Below are 18,755 nucleotides of genomic sequence, written 5' to 3'. Positions count from 1 at the left end.
TATTTTTTGTTTATGTGATTTGCCATGACTCTAACCTCTTGATTGTTTGCACCCATAGATCTGTAAGGATGACAAAAAAAATTGAAATGCAGATGTTGGTAGCCTATATAGCCTACCTCAGAATTTATCCCAACACTGCAATTTAGTTTGCTACCTTATGCAAACACACACCAGATCAATAAAAGCTACAGAAACAAGAACAGTGCAGCAATGCCTTGTATTTAAAATACACTCATGGGTAATGTGCTATAGTAAGTAAATTGTTTCACCTGACTGTTGCTGTGTTATTTCAGACTCTCAGAAAGAAAACTTGATCATACACGGAACAAAGCTGGGTCTTAACATTAGGATAAATCTTCTGGCTCCAGCTGGAAACCGGTAAAGATAAAACAATATAATTGTGTATGCAAGGAATAGGTGACCTCTGGCATCTGTCATGAACGAGGTGGGTGACACCACCGACCCAAGCTTGATCTCGTGATGCATCAGTTATTCTTCTACCACCTTTGAGTGAGGACCTCATGTTCTTTCTCTCCTCCCTAAAATCTCTTTTTTTGTTCATGAGACTTACCTGTCATATATATATAGCTGTAAATCTCCGAAGTCCGACAGAATTTCAAATTTCGCGGCACACGCAGTGGCCGATCAGGTGGTTAGTACACATTCCCGCTGCTGGGGCGCGGGCATCAGGAACCATTCCCATTTTCTATTCAGATTTTCTCTGTCGCCGGACTGTCAACATCTGTTGTCAGTTCCTCCGCCATTTGGATTTCGAATATTGTTGTCACTTGAGTATTTTGGTTGTTTTTGGTATCGACTTGGATCTGTGACTTGGCATACGCTTTTCTGGACCGTTTTTTGAATTTGCCTTTGACTTTTCTTTAATAAGATGTCTTCCTCTAGCTATCGTGTCTGTAGCTTGGGTGATTGTAAGGTGAGGCTATCGAAGGCTTCGGTAGACCCTCACACTTTATGTATGAAATGTAGGGGTATGGAATGTTCTGTGGACAATTGTTGCAATGAATGTGAGGGATTATCTGATGGGGAATGGAAGAAGTACGAATCCTATATGCGTAAATTGGAGCGTGATAGGTTGAGGAGGTCTTCCTCCAGGAGTGCTTCTGTAGACAGACGGTCAGGGATTTCTCATGTTAGTAACCCTGTAGTTTGTAGTCCTAACCCTTTAGTGTTGCCTTCGGGCCCTGAGGTTGTTGCAGAAAGTAATACTCTGGCTCTCGTTCTTGAGTCAATTCGCGCTCTTGAAAATAAAGTGAATGCCCTGCAAGCGCAAAGTGTAGTGTGTGTTAATCCCCTAGTGTTGTGGGGGCGTCAGATCGACCCTATAATGCTTCTAGGCCTGGACCTCTGTCGAACTCCCAAGACCCGGGAGAGGGCATGTCGAAAGTCGCATGAAGGTTACGGGACTCCCCTCCGATCTGGCGTCCCTTCGGCAGGTCCTGTTGACTCCACCCAGGCTGCCAGGGATCGTGCTCGGGCACGCATCCATAAGGAATGCTCTCGCCCCTCCGACACGCCCTCCCCTCGCCGGGGTTGGAGCTCTCGGTTGGACTTTCGCCCTCTCAAGAGAAGCTTGAGAGGAGAGGACGCTTCACGTCCTCTTCCTCTAGACGTTTTATGCTCGTCCCCTGAAAGTTTCGAGGATGTCCCTCAACAGAAGAAGTTTCGTCGTGCAACGGATGTTGACACTGCTTGTCATCCCAGTCGCGCTAAGGCTGGAGCTATTTCCCCGGTGAGAAAGAGGAAGACTTCTCCTCTCCACTCTCCTTCTCGCAGATTCAGCACGTCTCCCAGGAGAGCTGTTTCTCCAACTTGTCAGATTTTGTTGGGTATGCAACAGCAGCTGGATTCTCTTATGGATCGTAGAAAGGACAGACCTCGTCGTAAAGATTTGCATCTGCCTGTTAAGAAGTCCAGGCCTTCTCCTTCACCTCCCGCTTCGTCATCTTTGTCTGCTAGTTCTCCTGAAGCTTCTCATCTTGCTCCTAAGGAAGGTTTAAAGGAGCTTCCTTCTCACTTTGAAGATTTAGACGTCTCTCTCGATACGCGCCAGGTTTGAGTGTCTCGCACTTCGCGCGCTCCTCACGCTTCACGCGCGCCTCGCCTTGAGTCTCGGCGCGCTTCCACCCAGGACGCTTCGCGCGCGCCACATCGTGAAGCTCCTTCCGTGTCCGGTCACGGAGCTGTGCGCGCTCCCCGCCAGGACGCGCCTCGCTCTCCTCGCGTTATCTCTTCACGCCCTGCTAACGTTGACTCCACACCTGCAGTGTTTCATGAGGATCAACTTCCCACTTCTTCTGTTGAAGCTCATCAGGATTTAGCCACGGCTTCTAAACACGATAGGTCCCGCTTGCGCATCGGTGAGTCGGGTCTCCTTCCTCCTCGCTCTCCTGACCTTCCAGCGGAGGAAGAAGAACCCCTTCCGTCAGAGCCCTCGGACGAAGAGAAACACGTACCTTCTGCTTCTTCCGATTATCAGACTCTGACTTGTCTGTTTAAGGATCTGTTTCCTGAAACCTTTCAAGCTTCGGCTCCTCGCTCTCCCCCTTCTCAGTTGGCTTCGTCTCAGGCGAGAAAATCTCCTGGCTTTCTTAAGATGAAGAAATCCTTCTCTACCAAGAGAGCTTTTAAGAAAGTTCAGGACTGGATGACAACTAGAAAGAACCAAGGGAAGACTTCTTTCGCTTTGCCTCCTTCACGTTTGTCTGGAAAATCCGGCATTTGGTACGACACAGGTGAAGATATTGGTTTGACAGTTCCCTCCACTTCTCAAGGGGACTTTGCAAGTCTTGTGGACGCCTCCAGGAGATCTCACTTGTCCTCTTCTAAGGTTTCTTGGACCCTCACAGAAATGGACCACCATCTTAAAGGACTCTTCAAAACTGTTGAAGTCTTTAACTTTTTGGACTGGTGTCTGGGAGTTCTGCACACTAAGGCTACTAGCCCTAGTTCCATTAGTCTGTGGGAGCTGTACGGCATTGTTTTGCTCCTTTTTGGCGAAGTCTGTTTCCCCATCTCAGAAGGGAGAGCTTCAGTTCGCTCCTTTCTTTAGCCATCTCTTCCCCCAGACCTTGGTTAAGGATATCGCCCAGCCTTCAGGAGAAGGCCAAAAGACCTCGTTTTCCAGGTCCTCTAAAGCGTCCTTCAGCACCTTCATCGTCATCAACTTTACCACAGCAAGCTACAAAAGAAGCAGCTAAATGTTTCGTGGAGGAGCTTCCACGGGAAGCAACTTTTGAAACCCGCGCCTCGAGGGAGAGGTTTCCCTAAAGGCAAGGTCGTCTCCAAGAGAGGCGGCAAGTGACTCTTTTCACCTCCAGATACCTGTAGGAGCCAGGCTTCTTCATTTTGCCCAAGCCTGGAGAGAGAGAGGCGCAGACGCTTGGTCCCTCCAAGTAGTAGAGAGAGGCTACCTAATTCCTTTCCTGACTCTTCCGCCTTTGTCTTCGACCCCCAGAGATTTGTCTCCCAAGTACCATCCGGCCAAGCAGAAAATACTGTTCAACCTTCTCGAACAAATGCTCGAGAAGAGAGCAGTGGAGCAGGTCTTAGACACAAAATCCCCGGGATTTTACAACAGACTGTTTCTGGTCCCGAAACATTCAGAAGGCTGGAGACCCGTCTTGGACGTCAGCAGACTGAACGACTTTGTCCAGAAGGACAAGTTCAAGATGGAAACGTCTCAGTCAATATTAGGAGCCCTTCGTCCCGGGGATTGGATGGTGTCTTTGGATCTCCAAGATGCTTACTTCCACGTCCCGATTCATCCACGCTCGATGAAGTATCTCCGCTTTGTCTTGGGGGGCAAGACTTACCAGTTCAGGGCTCTCTGCTTTGGACTCAGCACAGCCCCGAGGGTGTTTACACTTCTCATGAAGAATGTAGCGATGTGGTTGCACCTCTCGGGCGTCAGGATCTCTCTCTACCTGGACGATTGGTTGATCCGTGCCTCTTCGGAACAAAGGTGTCTGGAGGACCTTCAGTTTACTCTGGAACTCGTGAAGTCCCTGGGACTTCTGATCAATGTAGAAAAATCGCAACTGATCCCCTCACAGTCCATCGTTTATCTGGGGATTCAGATGAATTCAGCTGCTTTTCTAGTGTCTCCATCGCAAGAACGGCAGTTTCAATGTTGCGAAAAAGTCTTGGTCTTCTTGGAGAAGGAAACATGCTCGGTAAGGGAATGGATGAGTCTGCTGGGGACCATTTCCTCGCTGGAGAAGTTTGTTTCTCTGGGAAGACTGCATCTCAGACCTCTTCAGTTCTTTCTGCTGGAGAACTGGAAAAACAAGGAAGACTTGGAAGAAGAATTGAGGATCCTTCCTTCCATAAAAGACTCCCTCAAGTGGTGGCTCGATCCTGTGAAGTTGGGGAAAGGGATCTCTCTCAAGCTTCTGAGCCCTGACCTAGTGTTGTTTTCCGACGCATCATTGGCGGGTTGGGGAGCAACACTGGGGGGAAAAGAAGTGTCAGGAACCTGGAAAGGGCAACAGGTGTCCTGGCACATCAACATCAAAGAGTTGGCGGCAATCTTCTTAGCCCTCCAATTCTTCGAGTCTCAAGTTGCCAATCGCGTTGGTCAAGTAAACTCGGACAACACTACGGCGTTGGCTTACCTCAAGAAACAGGGCGGAACACACTCTCGTTCCCTGTTCGGCCTTGCGAGAGAAATTCTCCTCTGGGCTCATGCTCGCAACATTTCAATCCTCACAAGATTTGTTGCAGGGGTAGAAAATGTTCGAGCAGACCTGCTCAGTCGGCGCCACCAACTTCTGCCGACGGAGTGGACCCTTCATCAGGAGGTTTGCCGAGACCTATGGAAACTTTGGGGTCGCCCTCTTGTGGATCTCTTCGCGACCTCAAGAACGGCGAGGCTTCCCCTCTACTGCTCCCCTGTTCTCGACCCGGGGGCAGTGGCGATAGATGCTCTTCTCTGGGATTGGACGGGGATGGACGTTTATGCCTTTCCCCCGTTCAAAATTCTGGGAGAGGTGATTCGCAAGTTCTCGGCCTCTCAAGGGACAAGGATGACGCTCATCGCCCCGTTTTGGCCTTCGAACCACTGGTTCTCGGAAATTCTCTTCTGGTTAGTGGACGTTCCCAGAACCCTACCTATGAGAGCAGATCTGCTCAGACAACCCCACTTCGCGAGATACCATCAAAACCTCCCCGCTCTGAACCTGACTGCATTCAGACTATCGAGAAATTGGTCAGAGCGAGGGGGTTCTCTGGCCGAGTGGCACGGGCCATCGCTAGAGCCAGAAGAGCTTCCTCCATCAGAGTTTATCAAGCGAAGTGGGCAACCTTCAGGGGTTGGTGCAGAAAGAAGGGTTTTTCCTCTTCCTCGACCACTGTGAGCCAGATAGCTGATTTCCTTCTCTTTTTGAGAGAAAAACTCAAGTTGGCAGTTCCAACTATCAAAGGATATCGGAGCATGCTTTCTTCTGTTTTCCGACACAGAGGACTGGATTTGTCTAATAATAAGGACCTTCACGATCTCTTGAGATCTTTCGAAACGTCCAAGGTTCCCCGGCCTATTCCTCCTACTTGGAATTTGGACGTTGTACTCAAGTTTTTAATGACCAGTCCTTTTGAGCCTCTCCAATCTGCATCTCTAAGGGATGTTACTAGAAAGACGGTCTTCCTCATTGCTCTGGCGACGGCGAAGAGAGTGAGCGAAGTTCAGGCTTTCAGCCGTCATGTGGGCTTCAAGGGACACAATGCTGTCTGCTCTTTATCCCCTACGTTCTTGGCTAAGAACGAAAGGCCTTCTAACCCTTGGCCTAAATTTTTTGAAATTAAAGGTTTGACAGACCTTGTTGGACAGGATCCTGAGAGAGTTCTTTGTCCTGTTAGAGCTCTAAGGTATTACCTTAAAAGAACTCAGGACATACGTGGTCCCTCGGACAATTTATGGTGTTCGGTGAGACAACCTGTTAATCCCATGTCGAAGAATGCACTGGCATTCTTCATTAGGAATGTCATTAAGGAGGCACATTCTTGTTGTGACGACTCCAGCTTCAAGTTGTTGAGAGTCAACGCCCACGAGGTTAGGGCGGTCGCTACCTCCATGGCGTTTCAGAAAAATATGGCGCTCAGTGACATTCTCAGTGCCACATTTTGGCGAAGTGAATCGGTGTTTGCCTCACACTACTTAAGAGATGTGAAGGTAGCATACGAAAATTGCTTTTCTCTGGGACCATACATTGCTGCTGCTACAACCTTGGGGTCAGGGGGTAGCTCTGCTCCTATCCTTTAATCCTGCTTAGGAGGGGTTTTTTAATTGTGTTTTTTATGGTTGTTGGGTCGATTGATGGAGACAGTCTTCCCAATCTTTTCTGACTGACGTCTTAGTGCTGGTTAGGTGGTTGGTATGCTCGTTTGTCCTTGTTGTATGGTCTATGGTCTAGTCACATTGTGGTCACGCCCCCGTTGACAGATCATCTAGCAGTCGCCAGCTTTATTGGTCACTACCTCGCTGGGGTCTCTAGGAAAGCAGAAGCAGACTAGGGTGACAGTAACCACTCAGTCAGCTATGCTATCAGGTAAGGAACCAAAATAATTTTACCTTTAAATTTGTTTTCCCTTATTCTTAGCTGTCTCTACCCCCTTCCAAAGGTGGTATTCAGCTATATATATATCTGACAGGTAAGTCTCATGAACAAAATGATATTTTAATAATAAAATAAAGTTTGTTCATACTTACCTGGCAGATATATATATTCATATTGCCCTCCCTCCTCCCCTCAGGAGACAGTGGCATTAGAAAATCTGAATAGAAAATGGGAATGGTTCCTGATGCCCGTGCCCCAGTGGCGGGAATGTGTACTAACCACCTGATCGGCCACTGCGTGTGCCGCGAAATTTGAAATTCTGTCGGACTTCGGAGATTTACAGCTATATATATATATCTGCCAGGTAAGTATGAACAAACTTTATTTTATTATTAAAATATTTTTTTTTTATGCCCATGTTTTCTCTTCTGTGTTTTGGTGTACAGGTTTGTGTTTTTGTAAGAGAGTGTTGTGGGTATCATGGAGTCCCAAAACCCTTCTGTAAGCTCCAGTTCTGGCTCCCGCAAGACTCAGAGGAAATGTCCGGGTGCAGGAGGTTATCCGTGTTCACGTTTCCTAGCCTCCATGAGTCCTGATCCTCATACAATTTGCGGTAGGTGCAGAGCAAATGTATGTAGTGAAGTCAATCCTTGTTGAGAATTAATTCTTGGTCTCCTGGGCAATGGATGAGGTTCGCCAAGAAGGGGCAGCATAAGAGGAAGTCAGAGGCTCCATCTTCGGATGGTACCCATTCTGCCTCATTGACAGGCCAAGCTCCTCTTGATTCTGCCTCTTCTTTGGTTAGATCTCTTCCAGTTGCTGCATCCTCAGTTGATGGTCGTTCGGCTTCCTTTTCTCCAATTGATTCGTCTTTGGAAGCTTTGGGAGTGGGTTCGGGAGATTGTATATTTAATGCTGCCCGTCTCACCCTTCTGGGGGGAGGGGGCATTGCCATCTTTATCCTTTGTTCCAGTTTTGGAAGCACAGATGTCGAGTGTTTGGGCATCTTTAGGTCTATCAGGTGTACCAACCTTAGATGGCCTATTGTCCCACTTCATGTCTTCCTGCATCCCAGTTCCAACCCCGATAGCTATTCAAACCCCAGGTCTCCTCTATATGGGGTCACGTTCTGCCACATCTAGCGGGATGCTTATGGTACCAACCTCGCATCGTGGTGGGTCAACTCTGGTCCTTCCCACAGGGTCACCAACAGCCTCTTCATGTGATTCATCTGCCCTAGTGATGTCACAACAGGGACCTTCTATGACGTCACCTTACGTTCCATCTGCCCCCCTATGAAGTCAGTGGCTGTTCCAACTGCTGATTCTCTCATTTAAGTGGTGTTGGAGAAACTTGACTCTCTCATTGAAAAGAAGTGCAGTCGCGCTCATAAGAAGAAGAGACATGGCTCTCCTCCTCCTTCTTCTTCTTATTCATCATCATCTTTGTCACCATCGTCACCGTCGTCAATGTCTGCTTCTCCTGAACGTTCGAGCTCTTCGTTGGGCGAGTCGGTAGAGCTGTGGACTAGTACTCGCTAGGCCCGAGTTCGAGTCTCCGGCCGGCTGATGAAGAGTTAGAGGAATTTATTTCTGGTGATAGAAATTCATTTCTTGCTATAATGTGGTTCGGATTCCACAATAAGCTGTAGGTCCCGTTGCTAAGTAACCAATTGGTTCTTAGCCACGTAAAATAAGTCTAGTCCTTCGGGCCAGCCCTAGGAGAGCTGTTAATCAGCTCAGTGGTCTGGTAAAACTAAGGTATACTTAACTTTTTTTTCCTGAACGTTCGCCCATCAAGAGCCAAGAAAAGTAGGATGATTCCTTCTTCTTTGAGCCAGGACAGTCACAACCCAGCATCGAACCACAGCCATTGCTCTACCACGAACGTTCATTGTCGTAGGGCTATGGCTATTACAGATGATCATGTCTCCTACACAGTAGTCTCGGGGTCGACATCGGCACACAGCCGTCGCTCTCCCATGGACATTCAGAATCGTAGGAAGGCTGGTTCAGGGAAGGATCATGATCTTACGGCTGTTGTCCACCATTGTGATTCTTCTGCGGCTGGCCACGTAGGGGTTTCGTCAGGGGCCATGCGGATGTCGATAGATGATACCTCTCGTCTGTTGGCCGTTAACCCACAAGGTCTGCTTGTGAAAAGGAAGCTTTATGAAGAGGAAGCTTTATGAAGAGCCCCTTTCCCTGGTTATACCCTGTGAAGGTTCGGAGGAAGGATGACAAGGCTCTAGTCAAGAAGACTCATGTACCAGATCCTCAGGCTAATGTCCGTTCAGGTGGAGTTCCTGTCGGCGTTAAGGACCACGATCAGATGTTGTGCTCTTGCTCCAGTCCTTGGTTGCCCAGAGGCGCCTGTGATTCCTCTCCGGAGTCTTCAAGACCTAAGTTTCATAATCAGTCAATCTCCAGGGTTGCACAGTTGAAGACGTCTGGATAGGCGTGACCGTGATTCGTCATCAAATCAAAATGTTGATCTTGTTCAACATCCAGTAGCAGAGACCATGGCCATGTATGCTGTCTCAAGGCTGTGGGCTTGACACGTCCAGGCTGTGAGATGAGTCACATCCATCTTGTGAGAAAGGTTCTTCTGTGTTTAGAGCAAGTGTTTGAGATCCTTCTCTACCTTCCAATTCTGGTGCTCATCCCACACGAGAGGTGGAAGATTTAGAGAACAGGAATATCTGTCTTCTTATGCTGAGGTTATAGATCTTATTTGTTAGTTCAGTAATCTTTCTAAGAGAACTGAAACTCCTTCTGCGATCATTCCTACAGGGATAGAAGCCCTTGTGGGTCTTTAAAAGGACTCAAAAACTTCCTTTGAGTTGCCCTGCTCTGGCCATGTAGATTCAGTCCTTCAGCATGTGAGCTTGCTGATTTCAGGTCGGGATAACTCTCTGCGGTCAAACAGACCGTTCAAGTTTCTCCCAGCTCCTCTTCCTCATCATAGAAGATATTATACCATTCCAGTGGTACCGCTACTGGGTAGGCAGGTCAACCTGGATGTTGTCAGGTTGAAACCGGGATTGACTTTGGAGCAGGTGAGGATGGAGTGCCCCTCCTTTACATTTCACAAAGTCGCTGCATTGGAGTCTACGGCTTCTTCTGTTTTCCAGATGGCCTCTTGGCTTGACTCATAATCAACAGCAGGGGCAAAAATTTCATCATCGGCTACTGCAGAGGACTCGGTTGATGAGGCAGCTTATATCAGATTGCTACAGTCTGGTTCAAAGGCAGTCCCATACCTGACACATCTGAGTGCCAATGTATGGGCCAATATCCTTCTGATGAGAAGAGATGCAGTACTCCCCAAGATAGCTCGATATGTCAATGTTGATTTTTTGTTGTCGTTAAGGAATGGTGATATTTTGCAGTCGCATTTGCTTCTCCCTAAGGATAGACTGGAGTCAGCTATTGACAGATGGAGAACTGATACTAATGACAGATTGATACAGCAATCAGTAAGTAAATCTACGACTGGTTCACGACCCAGTGTTGCAAGACAGGTTCAGCAACATCCTCCCAAGAAGACGGTAAGGCCAGCGCCTATAAATAAAGCTCCTGAGCCTGCTTCATTGGCGAAGAAACCCCTTCAACAACTGCCCTTTCATAATCGTTCTCCAGGAGGAAGAGGTAGTAGGAGCAGAGGCAGAGGTGGGAGACGGTAGAGTGGGCGCCCCTCCCTGCATCTTTCCACCGGTGGGAGAATGCCTGACTAGCTATTGGACTATGTGGCAGAGATTCGGGGCGGAGCCGTGGGTAGTAGATGTTCTGTGGGTAGGATATCTACTCCCATTTGACTTCACCCCTCCTCTCTCAGATCGCCCTCTCCTTCACCTGACCTACGATCAAGAATCTCAAAAACACCTAGCCCTCCAAGAAGAAGTGAAGATGATGGAGAAAGGAGCGATAGAACAAGTAGAGCTTCCTACTCCGGGTTTCTACAGCAGAATCTTCCTGGTCCCCAAGACCAATGGCGATTGGAGGACAGTCATAGATCTTTCAATGTTGAATCTTTTCATCAGGAATACAAGGTCAGAATGGAAACTCCACGGACAGTCTTGGCAGCCATCAGGGACAACGACTATAAGCTGACCATAGACTTGAAGGACACATACTTCTGGATTCCTTTTCATCCTTCCTCTTGGAAGTTTCTTCATGTTAGTTTTGGAGAGCAGATGTTCCAGTTCAAGGTGCTGTTGTTCGGGTTGATGACAGCTCCTCAGGTGTTCACGAGAGTGTTCACACTGGTATTGACATGGTCTCATGCTCAAGGAATCAGACTTCTAAGATACGTCGATGACTGTGGTTTTAGCGAGTCCCCAGGAAAAGATGATTCAGGACAGGGAGCGGCATCTCCAATTTTGTCACAGCTTTGGCATTGTGGTAAATTTGGAAAAGTCAGATCTCATTTCCAGTCAAAGAATTCTATAACTGGGAATGGTAGTAGACGCAGCAGCGTCAAGAGTCTTTCTGTCGGAACAGAGTATTGAGAAGTTCAGGACAATAGCTTGTTCCTTTCCGTCCGAAAGGACAACCAGGTCGTCAGTGGCAGGTTATTCTAGGCCTGCTAACTTCTTTGGAGAATTCTGGTTCCACTTGACTGACTACATCATCGGTCCTTACAGTGGAGACTAAGGGAATACTGGTCTCCAGCAAGAGATTCCCCTCACATGCAAGTCCCTCTGTCAGCAGAAGTGAGAAACGACCTACTGTGGTGGTTGGACAACAAGAATCTAGCAACAGGAGTTCCTATTCATTCATCCCCTCAGGAACTACTACTGTTCTTGGATGCATCTTCTGAAGGTTGGGGGGCTCATCTAGAAGACCTCCTAACTTCCGCACTGTGGAGTCCTCAAGACAGTTGACTTCATATCAGTGTGCTGGAGCTGAAAGCAGCCTTCCTAGCACTTCAGCGGTTTCAAAAGAGGGTGATGGGACACTGTTGTGTTGATGTTGGACAACACTACAGTGGTAGTTTATGTTAACAAACAGTGGGCCATAGACATTTCGGTGGAGCGTGTGGCCAGGTACATTCCAGGCAAAAGGAATGTAGTGGCTGACATACTAAGTCGGCAGACACAGATTCTGAGAACAGAGTGGTCTCTGCATCAGGGGATTGCGGACAGGCTATTTCACTTGTGGGTATTTCACTTGTGGGGGAGGCCAGTGATAGACCTCTTCACTACAAGGTTCAACAGAAAGCTGGAGGTCTACCGTTCGGTAGTTCCAGGTTTGTTTGCTGTGGCAGAGGATGCTCTTCAACATCCCTGGGATAACCTGGATGTATACGGCTTCCCCCCATTTTGCTTGATCATGCCAGGTCCTGAACAGAGTGATGAGGTCCCAGAATCTCAAGATGACTCTAGTAGCTCCTTTATGGCCACAAGCAGAATGGTTTTCAAGATGTACTGTCACCGCTAACAGTGGTTCCGAGAGAGACACCCCCATGGCACAATGTACTGTGTCAACCTCAGGTAGAGAGGTACCATCATGATAGGTTCCCTATCTCTTTGCAGATGGAGACTTTCAAGGATCTCTTGCGAGCAAGAGGCTTTTCTCGAGGAGCAGCGACTCAAATGTTGGCATACCTCAGGAAGTCTACTTCATCCGTGTACCAGGGGAAGTGGACTGTCCACTGTGATTGGTGTCGTCGACAGGGTTACTCTCCTCTCGGAATGTCTGTTCAGCAGATAGCTGATTTTCTAATCTTTCTCAGATCGGAAAAACATCTTTCTGTTTCTGCCATAAAGGGCTACAGGGCTGCTTTGGCTTTGTTTCTTTGTATGAAGAACGTGTACTTCTATGCTGATCAAAAGTTTTGAGCAGTCCTGTCCCCCTAGAGAGCTCAAACCTCCAACCTGGGATCTGACTCTGTTACTGAGTAGCCTTACCCGAGCTCCTTACAAAGTCTTACGTCAGGCTTTGGATAGAAACTCGACCCTTAAGACAGTCTTCCTGCTAGCCTTGGCTTTAAGGTGAACTTCATGGTCTGTCATATGATGTTAAACACACCCACCAGGGGTTGGGGTCAATAGCCTTTGAATGTATCCCAGAGTTTGTGGCTAAGACTCAAAATCCTGCAATTCAAGATGACAGGTTCACTTCCTTTTCTATCCCTTTCCTGGGCAATTATGTTGGTAATGACCCAGACAAAGTGCTTCTTTGCCGTTAGATCACTGTGTGCTTATCTAAGAAGGACTCAACACCTCAGACCAGGGTGCTGAAAACTTTTTGTTAGCACTGGTTGGGTCAAGAAATTTTGAAATACCTCGTATAGTGGAAATTTTCTTCTATCATCAAGAGCAGTCTACAATCCCCAAACCTAAATAGGGAATGGAAAAGGAAAGTTTTATGGAAATTAAATTGTATTTCTTTTCCTTACTAATGAAAATAAAGAATGAAAATGGTTTAAAGCCACTTGAATCTAGTAGCATAGAAAGAGAGAGTTATTGTATTAACAGTCATAGAACTACAGATGTTCTATACACCAAAAACACGTTACAAGAACAGAATAAAAAAGAAAACTAATCAGACCACAGTTAGAATAGTAGTAAAATACCAAACAAAAACAGGGAAAGAGTATAATCAAACAGTCTGTTTCATGACAAGCAAGTAAAATACTAAGTACTAGGGACAAGTAGTGGGGATACCAACCTCATATCCTCCTCCTGTCCACAAGTTGAGGCTTAGAGGTAAAAATAGATCTAAGGTTTACCCCCTTTCACTGCATTATGCAAAACAGAGAGAGAGGGTGAATATAAAGTAAAAGTATTTAAAAGAGAAAAGATGGTAAGGAACACATGCTGATCAACTTGAATAAAGAATGAGTGATGGATACAAAAGTACTCATGAACAAGCCAGAGTACTGATCATCAACAGTGGTGTATATTAACAGTGAAAAGAAACTATAGTACATGGTTTGTATCTATATGTGCACATAAAGTATAGAAGTATACTTTACAGTAAATTTGTAATGAATAAATTTCATAAAATGATAATGATAGAGATCATTTAGACTTTCCCTTAATGTCACTTGTACATTAATGTATGTGCAATTATACTGATCCTCAGAGTATGGAGCTCTGTAGTATAATATATTTTTTGTGAAAACCACAAAATTTATTATCTTATACAAACCTGTCTGTGTGGGCATCATGCACACCAAAGAATCTCACTGTGGCATGGAGACTGTAACACTTTTCTTGGACAGTCACACATATGGAAGCTGCAGCACCATCATGATGTTAAACTGCTAAGCAAACGTGATCTAGAAACAGGAAGTCTCATATTGATTTACTGTACATGTTATATCTCAATTAAATGGTTAGAAAAAAATCACCAATAACATGGTTTTATTTCGTGAAAAGTCAAGTTTAAAAAACCTAAGATAGGAAAGTTTACTTGTTTTGACTCATGAGGACCTCTTATTTTAAAACAAAGCCATTTTTGTGTGTGATACAGGAAATTACAGGCAATCAAGTAGAGTATAATGAAAAGGGGGAAAATTGTTATTTTACCCTTCTCTTCTTATCTGCATGCAGGGATTGATGAGGCAGGGTGATACAGCAGTATGCAAGAGTCAGTTGAAATATAGTAAAAAATTAATGTAAAAACACAGAGAGATAAAATGCTAGCAGGTCTTCAGATGACTTTAAAAAATAAACTTTGTGCTTTAAGAAATTAGCGACTAAAAGAATAAGGTTTCTAAGTTTGAAGAAGTTTGTTATAAAAATCCTAAGGTGACAATATTTTATGATGTTTGGGTAATATTTGAAGAGTACTCTGATAGTAGAAACAAAATTAGGGCATCTCAGTAGCTTCTCCAAACATAGCAGTAACCTTGGGTGGTCTACTAGAAACACTAATAGGTCTGGAAACTAAGCTTGTGTGAGCCAAAGGAGCAGTGAATCAAGGTTGCAATTCAGGGCCTGCAGCATTGCTAGCACTGGCCTTAAAATGGAGAATGATTGAAAGGCATAACCTTCCAGATTGTTCTCGGGGAGCGTAGAGAGATGCTGGGTCTAGGGGGCTGAGCAGTTATTTGGAAGTTAACGATTCATGTTGTATGTGAGCAAGTTGATTAGAGGAGCTCTAAAGCCTCTATAATTTTCTGAATACCTCACTGGTGATAAGACTTGACCTGGGCAAACCTTGGAATTAGTGTTACATTTAGCTCCTCTGCCCAAAGAATGAATTTGATTGCCAGTAGGCCACTTTAGTAGAAATATGGAACCATGTGCTTACAGCCCTGCTTTACCTGCTCATTGATTGCTCAATGGGCTAAAAAGAACTTATTTAGGCAGTAACAGGTTGATGTGGCTCTTGGATTTGTATGTTGCCCAAAAATCTGACATGTGCTCCTTTGAGGCATCAGAGAAAAGCAACAGCGCTTGTGGAAACTTCATTTACAGGTTAGCTGCATCATGGCATCTTGCCACCAGTTAGTTTTAACATTACTTCCTGAAAGTCTTTTGAATACATTCCTGCTAACTAGTGAATATTTAGCCAGAGTTGTAGGAACCCCAGCTGAAAGCAACTATGGCCATTAACTTTTGTAGATTTTTTTTTTTTACCATAACTGAAGACCACTCTAGGGTTAAACAAACTAAGGTGGTCAAGGTATCCACTTCCATTCTCAAGTAAACAGGTATCATGGGAGTAAATCTCATTTTGCCATATTGGTAAAGAAGGCACTTTATACATAGGATGGAGTTCCATCGCTGGAGAGGCCTTTACCATCCAGCTGTCCTTGTAACTCACCAACCTGATACATTGTCTGTGGGGTCAGGCAGCAATTGGAGTTATACCACTATGGAAATGTGAGGGGCTATTGCTGTGCTGAGGCAGGGAGCCCCAGATTTGCCTTACTTTTAGAACTGAGGGTGTTTAATGAAGAAATGGTGAATTGTCTCCTGAAATTATGTATCCTTCATGTTGATTGTTGCTAGGAAGATATCCTGAAAGGAATGATGCATTTAGCATACAAGTGTCCATCCAGTAAGAAATTAAAGTAAGGATTGGTTTATTGGTTGAGGGGTGTGAGGAACTTTTCTAATACCTTTGCATAAAAGGGAAAATTAACTTTATTCCAGACACAGAAGGTTATAGCTCCATTTTGGGTCCTTACTGTGTATGCTCTCCCACTAAGCCAATGTCTGTGAAGACAAGGCCTCTAAAGGAAAGCCTAGAGTGGTGTGACATACTGGTATGGAACAAGAAGACATAATTCTTTTTGCTAGTTTGGAAAGGAAACGGTGTGTCAAGAGAAGTACATCTTACCCTGATATCATGTATAGTGATTCCAAATATCTCGGGTTTCCTTCATGACATCCTTTGGGAAGAGTTCGGCATGTAAAATCAACCTTAAAGAGTAAATCAGAGTTGGAGGAGTTCAACAAATTAGATGCCCAAGTACAGTCATACCCAAACTGTACTTGGTGAATTTTCGCATAAGTTTGGCACGGTCTCTAAAAATGTGAACAAATGCTTATTTATAAAGTCCAAACACTAAGTATGACCCTAATCATGCTCCAAAGTTATTAAGCTAACTTGTAAATAAAATTAAAGTTACTGTAATTTCATTTAAAAGTTAGCTTAATAAATTAACCTTAAAAAAAGAAATAAATGGTTCACATAAAAATAGAGTTGGAAGATCTATTTTTAGAAGTCTTCCAACCTCTTTTTAACAACTTCTTTATTCTACGTCTCTTTCTTTTTGACCTGAAATGCTTTTTCATGAACAAACAGTGTTTTTTATTTTGACTAATACAACTCTTAGTTATTATGTCAGTGTTTTAGAACGTATTTGCCACACTAGCGCATTTACGCTTTGTAGACGGTACAAGTAAAATTAGACCAATTTAAACCATCTGCTGTACAGGTAAAGACGTATAGAGAAATAATAAGTTGTAAAAATGTGTGAGCAATAACTATGAGAGAGAGAGAGAGAGAGAGAGAGAGAGAGAGAGATAAGGTTGTCCTTACGTAAGAGAGTGAAGTTATTTATCAATCATTATGAAGACTGAGAGAATAACACATGAGAGAGAGAGAGAGAGAGAGAGAGAGATTGTCCTTACTTGAAATATCAGGTTAAATTATTTATGAATTATTATGGAGAGAGAGAGAGAGAGAAGTTATTCTTTCGTTAGATATCAAAAGATGGAAACTCAGTGTTAAACTAACTTTTAAATGAAATTGAAGTTACTGTAATATTATTTAAGAGTCAGTTTAATACATTACCCTTAAAAAAAGAGATAAATGGTTGACGTAAGAATATAGGAGAGTGTGAAGATTATACTATTTCTCTCTCCCATTCCGCCGATCTATTTTTAGAATTCTTCTTAACCTCCTTTTTAAAAACCTCTTTATTCTGTCTCCCTTTGTTCTGAAATGCTCTATGTCTCTATGTTTTAGAACGACACATTTACATTTTGTAGACGGTACAGGTAAAATTAGATCTATTTAAAATTATCTGCTGTACAGGTAAAGACATACAGATAAACATTAATACATAGGTTGCGCTAACTACGAACGAGAGAGAGAGAGAGAGAGAGAGAGAGAGAGAGAGAGAGAGATAACAGTTGTTCTTACTTAAGAGAGTGAAATTTGTTCTGAATTATTACAGAGAGAGAGAGAGAGAGAGAGAGAGAGAGAGAGAGAGAGAGAGAGAGAGACCTTACCTTACATACCTTACATTTCGTTCGGGTTGCCCCAGGTCCCTCAGTGTGAGGCACCTCTGATGTCTACCAGAGGATTGCTAATGCGTCTTCTGGTATATTTTGCATCTTCCAATCTTGGATGGTCTGGGATGCAGCTTAGATATTTGTTGAGCTTATTCTTAAACACATCTACGCTCACTCCTGATATGTTCCTCAGATGAGCTGGTAACACACTGAATAGACGCTGCATTATTGATGCTGGTGCGTAGTGGATTAATGTCCTGTGTGCTTTCCTTAGTTTTCCTGGTATAGTTTTGGACACTATTAATCTACCTCTGCTTGCTCTTTCTGATATTTTTAGCTCCATGGTGTTTTCGGTAATTCCTTCTATCTGTTTCCATGTCTGTATTATCATGTAGCATTCTCTTCTCCTTTCGAGACTATATAATTTTAAAATTGTAGTCTTTCCCAGTAGTCAAGGTCCTTAACTTCTATTCTAGCTGTAAAGGACCTTTGTACACTCTATTTGTGCAATATCCTTTTGGTAGTGTGGGTACCACATCATATTGCAATATTCAAGTGGACTACGTATATAGGTTATATAAAGCATAATCATGTGTTCGGCTTTTCTTGTTTTGAAGTGCCGGAACAAAATTCCCATCTTTGCTTTCCATTTTGCCAATAGTATTGCTATTTGATCATTGCATAACATATTCCTATTCAACATCACACCAAGGTCTTTAACTGCTTCCGTATTTGTGATTGTCTCGTGAATGCATATAGCATTCCTTCTTTATCACCATAATTTATTGATTCAAATTTATCAGAGTTAAATACCGTCCTATTTACCTCTGCCCATTCATATATTTTGTTTAGGTCTCTTTGTAGTGAGTTCCTATCTTCATCACAAGGAATTTCTCTATTTATTCTTGTGTCATCGGCGAAACTTCTCACTACCGAGTCCTTAACATTACTGTCTATGTCTGCAATCATAATAACTAACAGCACTGCAGCTAACACCGTACCTTGTGGCACACCGGATATTACCTTAGCTTCATCCAATTTCTCATCGTTTGCAATCACTATGTTTTATGTTTTGCAAAAATTCTTTTATCCATCTTCCTACTTTGTCCACAATAGTATGTTTTCTAATTTTTTTTTTGCTAATGTATTATGGTCTACCTTGTCAAAAGCTTTTGCAAAGTCTAGGTACACCATATCTGTATCTTTTTTGTTTATCATATTTTTATATATGTTTCCATGATGGACTAACAGTTGGGTTTGTGTACTTTTTCTGGGTACAAAACCATGTTGTCATATATTAAACAAACTATTTTTCATTAAATGTTTCATTATATTTTTCTTCATTACCCTTTCATACACTTTCATATGTGACATTAGACTCACAGGCCTATAATTACTTGCCTCAAGTCTTGATCCACTTTTGAAAATAGGGGTAATATATGCTAATTTATGTTCATCATAAATGTTGTCTGTATCTACAC

General features: G+C 44.1%; 1 protein-coding gene across 4 annotated transcripts in view; it reads left to right on the top strand.

Annotated features, from left to right (window-relative positions):
- Positions 1–18,755, top strand: part of mRpS14 (mitochondrial ribosomal protein S14) — a 96,241-nt gene that overhangs the window by 14,121 nt on the left and 63,365 nt on the right. The window lies entirely within an intron of this gene.

Source organism: Macrobrachium rosenbergii, chromosome 27 (genome assembly GCF_040412425.1).
Source record: "Macrobrachium rosenbergii isolate ZJJX-2024 chromosome 27, ASM4041242v1, whole genome shotgun sequence".
In the NCBI taxonomy this organism is placed as follows: Eukaryota; Metazoa; Arthropoda; class Malacostraca; order Decapoda; family Palaemonidae; genus Macrobrachium; species Macrobrachium rosenbergii.
Note: the sequence above shows the minus strand (reverse complement) of the source record. Positions and strands in the feature narration are given on the sequence as shown.